Below are 15,199 nucleotides of genomic sequence, written 5' to 3'. Positions count from 1 at the left end.
TGGTATTTAGACATTGACACGGTTTCTGAAGTGTACAGTTTTGACAACAGTTACCCAACAAAATCATACTCCCTCCGTTCTAGAAATCTTTGAGATGATGCATGCATATGATTTTTACTATGTTTACATGCAAATCTTGCACAAGTAGGGAGAGCACATCCTAACATCGTATGTCGGGTAGAGGTTAATTGATATCTAGAGCTTTTATTCACGTTAAGCCACATAATTAAAATTGCATTACATATTATATTCATGATATGCATTAAAAAATACTGTATCCATCTTATGTGCCACGGATCTTTCCCAGGCAAACGCATATCGATTTCCTAAATTTTCTCTGACATTTTCATAGTTTTAAAAAACAGGTATCGCTTTCATTCACATTTTCCCAATTTGATAAACTAGCAGTAGCATTTGCACACAAAAAACAAACCAATTCCATCCATATTTTAATTTCCGCTCGCGTACTGCAGATGCATAGCACACTTCCTAGAAATATTCTTCTCAAAAAGAAATTGAAGCGGTAGACAAAGTATACATTAGGTAGCACAAATATAGTCCCACAAAAATATTCTATTCAGATAAAACTCATAGTGCCCACTCCATGATAATGAGAAAAGGAATCAGAACTGTTCACCTGGAAGAAAAAAAGAGTATCAGAAACTGTTAATATCTATACCATCTTCAAAGTTCCAACCGCCCAACCTCAAGAAATACATTTTGTACTTCACTTATTTCCTTTGGCCAGATTACTTTTGGGAGATATGGGCATATGGCGCTCACATATGTGTGGCAGCGTAATATAGTAAGGCAAAAGTTAAGATTCTCCATCACCGTCTTGTCAACATCGATCACTAGCTTGTACTTTAGTTATGATGCCTGGCTAATGACACAGCCACAGACCAGCTAAATTCGGATTAGTTTATTGGGTCAAACTTTGCAGTTAGAAGGTTCTGCCTTCGTTTCCCTGCACAAATACGAATTTGGCATCCAACCAGTGTCTCCGGGACAGTTGTAGCTCAACTAGTTTAGAAAGTGATCGGTATCCGGTTCCGGACGTTGTAGTGATCGAAAACTTGGCTCGGATGATTCATGAGTTGCAAATTCAGGTAACGACATGATGCTTGTCCTCACACCTTAGGTCTAATTTGGAAAATGCAATGTTTTTATTCTTTCAGGGAATATTCTAGTAAATATTTGTCGTAGCGCTCCAGGAATGAACAGCAGATTGTTATAAGTACTTGAAAATGACAATTTTTTGAAAAAATGCACGCAAATTGTCATGCCTACTAGTACATGCTTTAAATTTTCACAAAAAAAATACTTTTTGTGTCGTGAGAGAAAAAAAATTCAATGATGTAGAAAGCAAAACAACATAAATTTACATAACGCGGAAAACCCGTCGATTTCTATGATTTTTCTAAAAGTATCCGCAAAAAAAAACTCATAATTGGATAGTCAATTCTCACTAATAATCCACCCCCTTGAATTTCACTTTGTGGACCTTCCCTTGTGTTTCCAACCAGATGTTGCCACCTTCGCCCGTAAGTTCAATTTTGTGGAATTAGTCTGTGGGTGTAGCAAAACTCGTCAATATGATTCTTTGTGCAGTCAGAGTCCATTTGTTCTACTGTGCAACTACATGGTTAGTCAACAGGCACGGTTTTGTCTGGCCATGTTTAGTCATCTCACGTCGCTCCTATGTATGAACAGTCGTTCTTTTAAGCTAGCGATCATGATCACGATTTAATTGTCTTGCTGCATTGATGCTTCAGTCATGAACATATATATCTACGCAGAAAATTCTAACATCGACTCGTTTCATTCCACTTCTTGATAATTAGTACTCCCTCTGCTCACTAATATAAGAACGTTTAGACCATATGCATGCTGGTTAACCGACGACGTCTTGTCAAATGAGGCTGAAAGCATAGATTCCCGTCTTAAATCAACCGGTGAAAGGCATCCAACTATCGATCGACATAGCTAATGCGAAACCACATATGGATGCGACCCAAGAAATGAAAGAGGTAATCAAAGAAGATCATATCGCTGGTAATTTGCAGGCCACCGCAGCGCTACACGCACCTTGAGCTCGAACTCGGAGCGGTTCTGCTTGAGGATGTACATGAGAGCCAAGAGGTCGTCGGTGTCCATGTCCGTGTCCAGCAGAATTCGCTGCGGCGCCGCCTGATCCGTCGCTGCGCCACCCGCTGCCACCGCCGTCGCCAAGACCATGATGACAACCACGGCCGCCGCCATCGTCCTCCTCCACTTTTCCATGCCAACCATATCACCCCCACCCCCATCCCCAAGAAAGAACTGGCAGTGGCAGCTAGCTAGTAGCAAAAGTATACTGTAAATTACCAGTGAGCAGTTAAGGTCTGCGGGCTCGTGGACTGGGCGATCGAGCTACGGCCATGGCGGGCAATTAAATGCACGCGCGGCGAGAGAGGGGAGGCCATGGCCCATGGCCCATGGCCTACAGCCAGTGGAATCTTAGGTGTATCTCACGATTAGTCTCGTCACTTACCGACCTTCCGCTTGTAGTTGTAGTACACATGGTTATTGTGGGTGCGTCCTGTGTTGCACGGTACACTCCTCTCGGTCTCGTGCCATTCCAGCGTTCGGTGCTACGCCATGCCATGCCATGCATGCTACTCGGGTCTCTGTCAAGCACCCACGCGATTGCCGGCCGGCGTGGCGTTCGGAGGGCGCTGCATTATTTGGGACCGCCGTCGGCGTGGCCGCCGCCCGCCGCTAGCTCCCAAGTCCCAGGCGTCGGGACAAGCTGCGTCAGGGGAAGAAGACAAGGTCGCCAGTTTGAGATTGGTGGGCGGAAAGATAAGGGGCTTTCCTTGGCCACGAACGAATTATACTAATCGTCAGGTTCCCGTGATTGTTCTTGCAGTCAGGGGTGGAGTGTACTTCTCTGCATTATTTTTAGCTCGTGAGATGCAGAGAAAATGGAAGAAAAATAATGTCACAGGTTGACGGCTCACGACCGAGCATGCATAGCCGAGGATTCAAGGCTGCGTGGGTGTGATTAGCATGAGGCACCAAATTATTGAGCAGGCGTTGTGGTCAGTTGAGACGTGATATCTGCAAGATGATTGTACTATGTAGATTTAATTAGTTTGCTTGTGCATGCTTGCGGAGAGGCTTGTGTTGCTGTAACTGACCTGGCTGCGTCTATACAGAAGAGCAGCCGGAGCTCACACGAGGGACGAGAGCATCTAACGCCCGGATGTCTCAAACCCGTCTCATACACTCGGACGAGCTACCCGGTCACTGTCCGGGTTTTTTTTGACCCAGACGAACTCCTTAAACGGGCCTCAAACGCTTGGTCTGACCGGCACCCCCATATTCAGCCCAAATATGGGGCAGATATAGGTGCGCTCAGACGCAACCGGGCACGCCCGTCATGTCGGTCTGACGGCAGAGTCCCACGCGAAAACGCTTGGAAACCTGGCGATCCGACGGATGCCGCGCCCGTCGCCGCAGTATGAACGCCGCATGGCGCCGCTCCGGCTCGCAGCCCAAGACCAAATCCGCCTATTTAAGCCGGCCGGCGTCCCGCAACCCTAACCCATCCACCTCCCTCCTCTCCGCGCGCCGGTCCGAACCCATCCACCTCCTCCCTCTCCCGCTCCGGCACTTCACCCACGGTCCGGAACTCCGCCATGGTCCGGAGCAAGATCACCTACTACGCCATGCCGACGCCGGAGCACCGCAAGATCCAACAGGAGATCCAGGCGAGGCAAGCCGCGCGTGCCGCCTGCATCGCTGTCGGGCTGCCTCCGGACTCGTCGGAGCCGGAGGAGGAGGAGCAGCAGCCGGGGGAAGAGGGGGAGGAGATGGTTCCGATAGAGGTGGAGGAGGCGCAGCAGTAGGAGCCGAAGCAGCCGGAGCAACAACTGCCGGGCTTCAACATGGAGCAGGCGGAGGCGGAGTTCGCCGTCACCAAGTGAAAGGAGGTGGCGGAGTAGCAGGCCATCCTGGAGTCCATCCAGGATTGGGCCTATGTGGAGGCCAACCAGACGTTCCTTCGGCGGGAGCAGACGGAGTCCATTGCGCTCTTCGCTGAACTCGATGCGGAGATAGAGGCGGAGGAGGTCGGAGTTGCAGTTGCCGCCCATGCTGCCGGAGCCGGGCACGGAGATCATCGACATCTCCGACGACAAGTAGCTAGGTAATCGACGTAGTACGTAGGTTTATTTTAGTTTTGCAAGTCTTTGTATGGATTTGAGAATATAGTATGAGATGTCCGGCTGCAAAGCTGTGAAAATTTGAGGGATGCTCGGTCAGTGCCCGCGGACGCGCCCGGGCGCGTCCGCGGGTATTTGTGGGGCCGGATTTGCCAAGTTCGGTTGTAGATGCTCTATGAAGTATCAGGACTGAAATTATTTTGAATTAGATGAAGAATAAACAGATATGATTTGATCAATTTCTGAAGAATTTTTTTTGAAGGGTTTAGATTATAAATTTTTTAGCATTTGTCCCCCCACCCCCACCCCCCTAACACTGATGATTTGTGTTTTGTCCCCCTCAGTGATTTTCGACTAGCTCCGCCAATGCCGTTGGCCTATTCGCAAAACATACCTCACGATTTATCTATCCATTGTTGTACTCCAGTATGGTAGCTTGTCGGTAAGGGCCTCGTGTTTCATCGAAATCAGCCCAGTCTAATGAAATCCTGGTGCAAACTAAACCACCTATTGATTTGATGAAATATAATTATTTTCGCTAAATATGTCCATACCCCAAGCCTGCCTTAATCTTGTCCATTGGTTTCTCATCTAACGACCCAAAACAGTGGGGTGCATTGGGTGCACAGAATCTCCCGTTTCATAAATTACGTAGCCCAGGCTCGCTTGTTGATGTATTACACTCCATGGCCTCGTCATTCTTGCTAATCACGCGAAGAAAAATCTAACTAGTGATATCATGTCATGAAGTGCTACCATGCCACGTCTCGTACCCTTTAGGGTTTCCTATCTCTGAGGCAATCGCTTCGGAGACCGCGGCGGAGACACCACATACTCTCCCAGGGCAGATCGGATCCTTACTCCGGCTGATCCCGCGGAGGGTTCCCGTTAATAGGACTGGTGAAGGGTCACGAAACCAGCAAACCCAGCGTTTTCTGGCGGCGATGGCGAGCGAGACATCCGCAACATCAGCGCTGGATGGAGATGGGAGGGTGGATCGAAGGAAGGGAAGTGCGGGAGGGAAGAAGGGGCTAGCGGCCGAGCTTAGGGAGGGAGATAGTGGGGGCACGAACGGTGGTGGAGGGAGCGAGCCCAAGGAGATCGATCTGGATGACAAGTTTCAGCATCTGAATCTGAGAGCTGAGGAAGAGGAGGATGTGGTTCTGGAGGAGGATCTGGAAGAGTTGGAAAAGGACGCTGAATTCATGGCCCTTGCTAGGGTTCATAGTACGCGCAAGTTCAGCCATGGCGCGTTCTAAGGGACTATGCGATCTGCATGGAACCTAGCACAAGAAGTTGAGTTTAGGGCAATTGAGGACAGCCTGTCTTCAGTGCAGATGTCATGCCTTGCAGATTGGGAACGAGTAATGAAGGATGGACCATGGATCTTTAGAAACTATCCGGTTCTGATGGCGAGCTATGATGGATGGTCTGAACCCAAGGATACTGAATTATATACTTATCAAGCGTGGGTTCGTGTCATGGGACTGAAAGAGAAAATGCGTTCAACAAGTATTGCCTCACAATTGGCAAGGAAAGCAAGTGTTGTTGAACGGGTGGATGAGCGATCTGTGAAAGGACAGGGTGGGGGCATACTGGTCAGGGTGACGCTTGATGTACGTTTTCCGCTGATGAGATGCGCGAGCTTAACTCTGAGGATGAAGAAGGTCTATTTTGATTTTGTATATGAGAAGATGCCGTGTTTCTGCGGTGTTTGTGGCCTTGTCGGTCATGTGGCCAAGGAGCATGGGAAAGGAGTACATGATGATAGTGCAATTATCTATCTCCCCTCGCTGATAGTGGCAGAATTTAGAAAGGAGGAGCAATGGCAGAGTTATGGAGGTGAAGGAAGTAGAGTGGGTCGTGGTGGTAGAGGCAGAGGAATGGGTGGAGGTGGGCGTGGGGAGTTTGGGACAAGAACTGAGGATAGCAATGATGATGATCTAAAAAGCACTGCATCGAGCCCTACTAAGAGTAATGCTAATGGGGCAAACTCGACTGGCAGCACTAAGAGAAAGCTGGAGTTTGCAACAAATGGTACGGGCCAGGGGCAGCAGCTTCTGTTAACTAGTGGTATGGGAGAGGATGTACAAAACCAAGTGAAACTTGATGGGAAGAGTTTGGCAAGCGACATTGATGGGGAGAGGGTGAGGACAATGATTCTTCAGGAAGCAAGCGACACAAGGTGGACGAAACACAAACTATGGACTTGGCAACATTGGCGGCCTCCAACAAGGAGGACCGCCAGGCCTAATGTGTACCTTAGCTTGGAACTGCCGGGGTGGGGGGAACCGCCGGACAGTTCGAGAATTATTGACGTTGTGTCAGTCACATAACCCCAGCCTTGTTTTCCTTTGTGAAACTAGGCAAACAGAGGAGAAAATGGAGAAATTGAGATGGAGATTGGGACTGAAAGGTTTTGAAGGAGTGGGAAGTGATTGGAGAAGTGGGGGTCTAGCTCTCTACTGGCATGAAAACATTCATGTAGAGATCCTAGGCAAGAGCAACAGATACATTGATGTATGTATTCGAGAACAACAGAATGATCCGCCTTGGCGAATTACCTTTGTGTACGGGGAACCACGGGTCGAGAACCGCCACCTGATGTGGACTCAGCTAGCTACTCTTAAGGCTAGCTCTACATTGCCATGGGTGGTCATTGGAGATTATAATGAGGCTTTGTGGCAGTATGAACACTGTTCGATGAGGGATAGGCTGGAGCCACAAATGGAGGCCTTTAGGGATGCTCTGGCAGTGTGTGAGCGGCAGGATATTGGTTTCACGGGCTTCCCATACACTTTTGACAATCATCAGCAGGGGAACCGAAACGTCCGTGTTAGGCTGGATCGGGCTTGTGCAGATGATGAATGGATAGCGAGGTTTCCAAATGCAGAACTACGACACCTTACGTCGTCAAGATCGGACCACTGTCCATTGTTGTTACAGTTACAACAACTTGACCCACGGCCGAGAAGTCGAGTTAGAAGGTATGAGATAATGTGGGAAAGAGAAACGGCTCTACCAGAGATCATCCGTAATTCTTGGGAGAACGTAAAGGAAGGGGGTGATTTGGGTGTGGTGGCAAAGTCCCTTGGGCAAGTGATTGCTGACCTGCACGAGTGGAGTAAGCAAAAGTTTGGACACGTCAGGCGTGAACTGGAGAAGCTGAGAGAGGAACTAGCAGAGCTAAACCATATGGAAGCCGATAGGACAACGATCAAGCAGAAGATGGAAAGGATGGATGAGCTGCTGTATCGTGAAGAAATGATGTGGCTTCAAAAATCTCGAGTTGATTTGCTCAAAGAGGGAGATAGGAATACCCGATATTTTCAGAGAAGGGCTGTTTGGCGTGCAAGAAAGAATCTCATAAGAAAACTTAAGAGAGACGATGGGGTATGGTGCACGGAGCCTACTGATATGGAACGTATGGCTTCGTCATATTTCAAGGAGATTTATACCAAGGATCCGACCTTGGCGCCAGGGCCAATCCTGGACCTTTTAACTGGTCGAGTCACGGATGCAATGAATGAGATGCTAACTCAGGAATTTTCAGAGAAGGAAATTGGAGACTCGTTGTTTCAGATAGGCCCTTTAAAAGCACCGGGACCAGACGGTCTTCTGGCACAATTTTATCAAAGGAATTGGGCCACTATAAAAACTGAAATAGTTACAGTAGTACAAATTTTCTTCAGAGATGGGGTGATGCCCGATGGAGTAAATGAAACAAGTATAGTTCTAATTCCAAAGAATAGTGAACCTGAAAGTCTGAAGGATTTTAGGCCAATTTTGCTATGCAATGTGATATATAAAATAGTGTCAAAGTGTATGGTGAATAGGTTAAGGAATATACTCGATGAAATAATCTAGGAGAGTCAAAGTGCCTTCGTGCCTGGGCGTTTGATCTCGGATAATGCAATTGTGGCCTTTGAAGTGCTGCACTATATCCAGCAAGAACGTAACCCGGTGGTGACAAATTGTGCTTATAAACTAGATCTCTCGAAGGCCTATAACCGGGTAGATTGGAACTTTTTGGAGAATGCAATGAGGAAGATTGGCTTCTTAGATATATGGATCTAGTGGGTAATGCAATGTGTGACTACGGTCCAGTTCAGAGTCAACCTCAATGGAAAGCTACTGGACCAATTTGAACCATCTCGAGGATTAAGGCAAGGTGATCCCTTGTCAACGTTTTTGTTTCTATTTGTTGCTGACTCGTTGTCGAGTTTGATACAGGATGCGGTCATGACCAAAGGGTTAAGGCCAGTGGTCATCTGCCGAACAGCGCCATCAATATCACACCTTCTCTTCGCGGATGACACACTCCTTTTTTTCAGTCATCCGAGGAGCAGGCGGTGATTGTAAAGAGCATTTTGGATAGTTATACTGCAGGAACAGGACAGTTGATAAACCACTCAAAGTGTAGTATGATGTTTGCGGATGTGGTCCCGCAGAGCACTAGATGTAGCATCAAAACCTGCCTTGGATTACTAATTGAACACTTTGAGGATCGTTACCTCGGCCTACCGGTCCCGGAGGGAAGAATGAATAGAGGAAAATTTCAATCCCTTCAGGCGAGTTTGAGCAGGAGATTCTTTGACTTTGGTGAGAAGCAAGCTTCAAGTGGGGCTAAGGAGACACTAATTAAGTCGATTGCGCAGGCGATTCCGACGTATATGATGAGTGTCTTCAGGTTACCAGCATCAACTTGTGATGAGCTGACTCAGATGATACAGAGCTACTAGTGGGGCTCACAGAAAGGGAAACGGAGGACACACTGGATTGCATGGGAAAAATTACTACGCCCAAAGAATCAAGGTGGCTTAGGTTTCCGTGATATGAGGTTGTTTAACCAAGCTCTATTAGCTCGTCAAGCGTGGCGATTACTTGATAGACTTGAGAGCCTATGTGCAAGGCTACTTAAGGCGAGATATTACAGACATGGCAATTTAATTGACACTATTTTCACAGGCAATGCGTCCCGTGTTTGGAGAGGTATCGAGCATGGACTAGAGCTACTAAAGAAAGGCATGATATGGAGAATTGGCAATGGCCAAAAAGTCAGAGTTTGGAGGGATCCCTGGATACCTCGTGGGGGCTCCTGCAAAGTACTGATAGAGCGTGGAACATGTAGGTACAGCCGGGTGGCTGATTTCATTCTACCAGATGGATCGTGGAATGAAGAACGGCTGAACCAGTACATGATACGAGCTGATATACAGGAGATTGTGAAGATCAAGATATCTCGTAGAGCGGAGGAGGATTTTCTTGCTTGGAATATGGAGAAGGATGGGAGGTTTACTGTCAGAAGTGCATACCACCTTGCGGTCACTGAGTTTGTTCAGAGCCAGGGTGGGATCTCGACGAGTACAAGACCCGATGGGGACCGGCCTATTTGGAGAATGTTTTGGAAGATTCAAGTTCCACAAAAAGTGAAGATATGTGCTTGGAAATTGCTAAAGAAAGGACTACCCACACGCCAGGTAATGAAATCTAAACATATGGAGGTGGCGGAAGAATGTCCGAGATGTAGCCGGGAGACAGAGGATAATTTTCATGCTGTTGTAGCATGCCCAACCTCTAGTGCTGTATGGGATGCTATGGGGGAAATATGGAAGATACCAGCAAAGGAGACAATAGTGAACACAGGCGACGAGTGGCTATTTGATTTGTTAGTGACACTAGCGGAAGAGGACCGTGCGAAAGTTCTGATGATAATATGGAGGAACTGGCAGCTACGTAATGATGCCATGCATGATAAAACTGTGCCTCCGGTCGCGGTCACTAGTGGTTTTCTACAAAGCTACATGTTGTCTCTAGATCAGATCAAACATGATAAGGGCTACGATATGCTGAAGGGGAAAAGAGACTTGAATCCAGTGGGAGGAGGAGCTCAGCTACGGCAAGAAAAGAGATCACAGGAGCATGCACCATGGCCGCCACCTCTGGAAGGCTGGATTGCTCTATCCATTGATGGCTCTTTTGATGCGGAATCACATATGGCTGGAGCGGCCATGTTGGCGAGGAATAGCAGAGGAGAACACATTTTGTCGGCGTGCTGGTTTATACCACACTGCTCGAGTGCTTTCGAAGCAGAGTGTATGGCAGCCCGAGAAGGAGTCTCCCTGGCAGTCCAGCATTCAACATTGCCTATGGTGATTTAGACTGACTGTGCATCCTTGGTTAAGTGCTTGGAGTGTCCGGGGATGGATAGATCTATAGTAGGTCATCTTGTTAATGAGACCAAGGAGTTGATGAGAGAAAGAGAGCTTGTGTCTCAGCACATTGGTCGTCTGCAGAATAGGACTGCAGATCGCCTTGCTTATCTGTCAAGAGTGGAGCACCGCACCGAATTATGGTTGCAGGGGCCTCCTGATGCTCTTTTGTGCTATCTAGCAGGTGATTGTACAACTATTCCTTAATTAATAAAGCTCTCTTTCCAGTCGCAAAAAAGAAGAAGTGCTACCATGCCACCGGATGCTTTCATGCTCCCAAACACAGCCAAAAAGTTGTACATAATTTCCATGAAAAAATAGGAAAAAGCTCAGGATCAACCGGTGGATTTTCTCTCCCGCATCCACCGCCTCGCACAGGACGACGCGTGTCCCAGTCACAGCCACATCCACGCGTCTTATCCTTTCCTTTCTAGCACCATCTCCATCTCTCCATCTCTCCTTCCTCTCATATCTCATCAACGCCCATCACCGAGCCTCATATGCGCTGCCGGACTAGTCGTCGTTGTAAGGGAGCAAGTAGGTGGCGGAGCATCCAGGTTGCAAATCGGTGCAGGGCGAGGCTCCGACGTGGAACCGTAGGCTTGCTCACCTCAACTCACTTTTCAGGCGAGGCACGACTCGTCGGCGTGCTTCTGCAGCAGCAGGAGCGGCGGCGCTGCTGCTCTGTTGCGGTCGGCGGCGACGTGCTTTGACGCATGCAACATGGTAGTTATTTCTGCAATGGAGCCGTTGTCTCAGGAATTGTTTTTGCAACCCAGCCATTGTTTCAGGAATTGTTCCTGCAATCTCCAAATTTTTGCAACATGGTAGTTGTTTCTGCAACACAATCGTTGTTTCGGGAATTGTTTTCTGCAACGTGATCGTTGTTTCAGGAATTGTTTCTGCAACGAGACCGTTGTTTCTGCAACTGGTTTGTTGTTTCGGGAATTAATGTGTCGGGAAGGCGACGCGCGTGTGCGAGGAGTTAGATCGGACGGCTCACGCGCGGAGATCTGACGGCTGTCGAGGTGGTGGATGTTTACTAGACATCCACCGGCGGACGCGTAGTGGCTCCCAAAAAATAAGTGATTTGGTAAAAGTTACACGAAATATGTATGATGGCATAATTTCAGCTCCAAACTTCATAGCAAAGATAAAAATTCATGTAATAATAATAGCAGAAAATACTACTTATAATTGAATTTCAATTTGCTATTATTTAGTATGAATGAATTTAAATTTTGCATCAATACAAATCAAACTTTTCACGCTCAACACCACATAGTTGAACAACATTCCAAACAATAAGTTTGAATTTAAATAAATAAAAAGGGCATGAATGCAACACATAATCAAAATGAATATTATCTTTTTAAGAAAAAACCATGTAGTTGCCACTAATGCTCGATGCGATCTCTGCAAAACTCCTCACGAAATGTAAACAATGTTTTCTGCAATGGAGAGGTTTGATTCTTCATGAACAAAGAATGTGCCTTATGCAACAATAATGTGATGTTACCCATTATATCTTGTGTTCGCTAGGCAAGACACCCTTAAATAGCCAAACTGCTCCTATCGTGATTGTATGATCTATTGTCCTACCTCTCGGTACCATCAAGAGTGACCGGCTCAGTAATTAAGGTTGTTATCCCAGACCAATGCTTTAGGCATTGTGGCTTCTCGTGCTCCTCATATTGTCTTTGTTCCTCGTTGACTCAAGCACCTGTATTTGGAGGTCGCGGATTTGTTGGACAATAAGTGCTTACCCATGTAGGTATTTGATAATACCTGACCCTTGATTTGGACAAAAAGCATTACACGTGCCATGGATAATCAACCTAATAACTAATCATCAAAGTAATCTCACAAAATATCATCATAAGGATTAGGCACAAATGAATCTCACAAATCCCTACATCTCCCACACCTAGGAGAATAACTTGCACATGAGAGAAGGCTAACAACCAAACACAAAGACCAAATGAAGGTGGTCATATTGATAATACCGTAGTTTGCCACGATAAAATGAAGGACAAAACATATCGTGATCTCTATATTTAGGTACAAATAGAGTTTACAAACCCTAGCTTTACAAGTTGGACTCTCAATCTAAAGTCGATGTTGTGGATGGTGGAATGTAGGATCATGCTGCAAAGAAACCTGAAACGAATTTAAGTAGGAGATTCTCCTCCAGATCTCTCTTCCTCTGCTCTGGTTGTTGGTTATGTCTCTCATGTTGCTATGTTGCATCTCACCTAGTTATAAAACTTGCTTGTGTAGATGAGGGGAAGGTGACGGAGCCTGGTACGAGTTGCTGCACTTGTATCACGCATCATCTTCTCTTCTATTGATGCCAAATGCTCCCTCCATAGGGAAAGTGGTCCATTTCCTCATCAATCACCTAAATATGGCTTCAAATCCTTCAAAACATGTTTGCACTTTAAAATCAAGCAAGGATACGGGGTTTCTCTATTTTGATGGATATCGGTTAGTAAAAAGGAAAAAACCGGTGAAACCAATGGTAAAACCAAAAAAATAACTTAGAAAAACCCATATATGAAATGGAGCCATCACCCGATGAATGTGACATGTTTTAGTGTTGATGACATAGTGGGAATAACGTTCTCCTCAGCATCCCTAGACATCCTCTAGCTTGACCATCAAACTGCTCACTCCATTTACATTCTTCACCATGAAACTGCTCACTCCATTTACATTCGCTTGGAAAAATTGCACCAATCTGTAAGGATTCCAATAGAAACAGCCCTGGATCTACACTTCCACCAAATCAAATTGTGACCATTGCTACTTGTGAGTTGTGTTGGGATTTTCCCCGAAGAGGAGGGGTGTTACCAACAGGTATTGGGGGCAGCACTATAGCTGCAAGCCCAGACCTGTAACACAGTCCGTAACCACAATACCAACAGGTGGGCCTTAGGAAGGCACATGGCTAATCCTTGGCGGCCAAGAATTCCAAGTTTATCCCTAGGAAATATATTTATATTAGGAAGTTGTCTTTACTATCCAAACGGTTAGGATCTGGTTTGCTTTTCGAGTTTTGTGATCTCTTTGAACTATATAAAGATATGATAGTTTGTATTAGGATTATCAATCAAGAAATAGAGAAAATTGCCCCAAATTGAGAGTTCAGAGCCTCTAGCGCCACGGCAGGGAACAAGCCCCTATGCGCACCTAAGGGCGAACATCGCTATCCCCTCCGACCAGATCCCAAATCCCACCTCCATCTCCACGCACGTAGCATCTTGGTATTAGAGAGGACCTTCCTCGTCCACCCACCACCAACAGCCACCATGGGCGAACCCATCACCATCGAAAACCTAGAATGAACATTATCCAAAAAAAATCCCATTTTCTGCCTAACCTCAAAGCACTACCCGAGCTGCGGTCTGATGTCGCAACATTGAAGGAACAACTAGCGGCTTCTAGGGTGTCCATTGACCTTCTAGAGAAGGGAGGATCCAACAAGGCACATAGCAAAGATGAAGATGAGATTGACAACATAGTTTTCGCTGCTACTGCACTGGCTGCACCGTTCGCCTACAAGGAGGAACGATGTGCTTCTCCAAAGTTCCACAAGATGGAATTCCCTACCTATAACGGGGAGGGTGACCCGTTGCCTTGGTTGAACCATGTTGAGCGCTTCTTCAAGGGCCACCAGACAGAGGACAATGAAAAGGTGTGAATAGCCTCCTATCACCTAACCGATGATGCTAGACTATAGTACAGTCGGCTGGAGATGATGCATAGTGAACCACCATGGCCAAAGTTTGTCAAATACCTACACCGCAGTTTCGAGCCGATGATGAGGACTAGTCGGCTGGTGGAAATTAAACACTTGAAACAAACAGGCTCGGTACGCAACTACAAGAAGCAATCCCTCCCTCCTGTTTGCAGGTGCGAGTCTCTCTCAGAAGAGCAACAGGCCGAGTTGTTCATTGTTGGGCTACGCAAGACCATCTGTGCTGATGTGGACTTACAATACCCATCGAACCTTGAGGCTGCCATGAGCTTAGCACTCTCCTATAAGCAGCGTTGTCTTACATATGATGAGGACACAACCACACCACTCCCAGGCATGATGTTGTCGTCCAAAGCAACCAAGACAACAACAACGGTGGTCGTTTACCTACCCAAACAGCCTATTGTTGTCCTAGTCGGACAGCCCCTCCTTGCTAGGCAATTCAAGAAACTTACCCCAACAGAGATGGCCGACTGGCGCACTAAAGGGTTGTGCTTTAACTGTGATGAGAAGTACACTCGTGGCCACCATTGTGCCCGGCTTTTTTGGATTGAGGTGCCTGATGGGGAAGATAATGACGACATTGATGCTGACACGGTTGAGAAAGTGTTCGCCCTGGCAGCATTTGACACTACTGCGATAGGTCCAGGAGCATCAACTAATGACACACCAACCATCTTGGTGCGTGCACTTATGGGTATATGCACTGGCAAGACCATGCAGCTACATGTCGAAGTTGCTGGAGGCCGTCTCAAGGCTCTGGTGGACTCTGGATCCACACACAATTTTCTAGCTAAGGAGGCAGCCAGCCGCATCAGAATTTCCCTTGAACAACACCTTGGGATTCAAGTAACCGTGGCTAATGGGGACGAAGTTTCGAGTGCTGGATGTGTGCAGGGCCTCTCACTGGATGCCCTCGGCGAGCTGTTTGTCATTGACTGTCATGCCATTCCCTTGGATGGTTTCGACTTGGTACTTGGCGTCCAATGGTTGCGCACACTAGGGCCCATACTTTGGGA

This window comes from Triticum dicoccoides, chromosome 1B (assembly GCF_002162155.2).
Source record: "Triticum dicoccoides isolate Atlit2015 ecotype Zavitan chromosome 1B, WEW_v2.0, whole genome shotgun sequence".
NCBI lineage: Eukaryota > Viridiplantae > Streptophyta > Magnoliopsida > Poales > Poaceae > Triticum > Triticum dicoccoides.
This window is presented reverse-complemented; position numbering follows the sequence as displayed.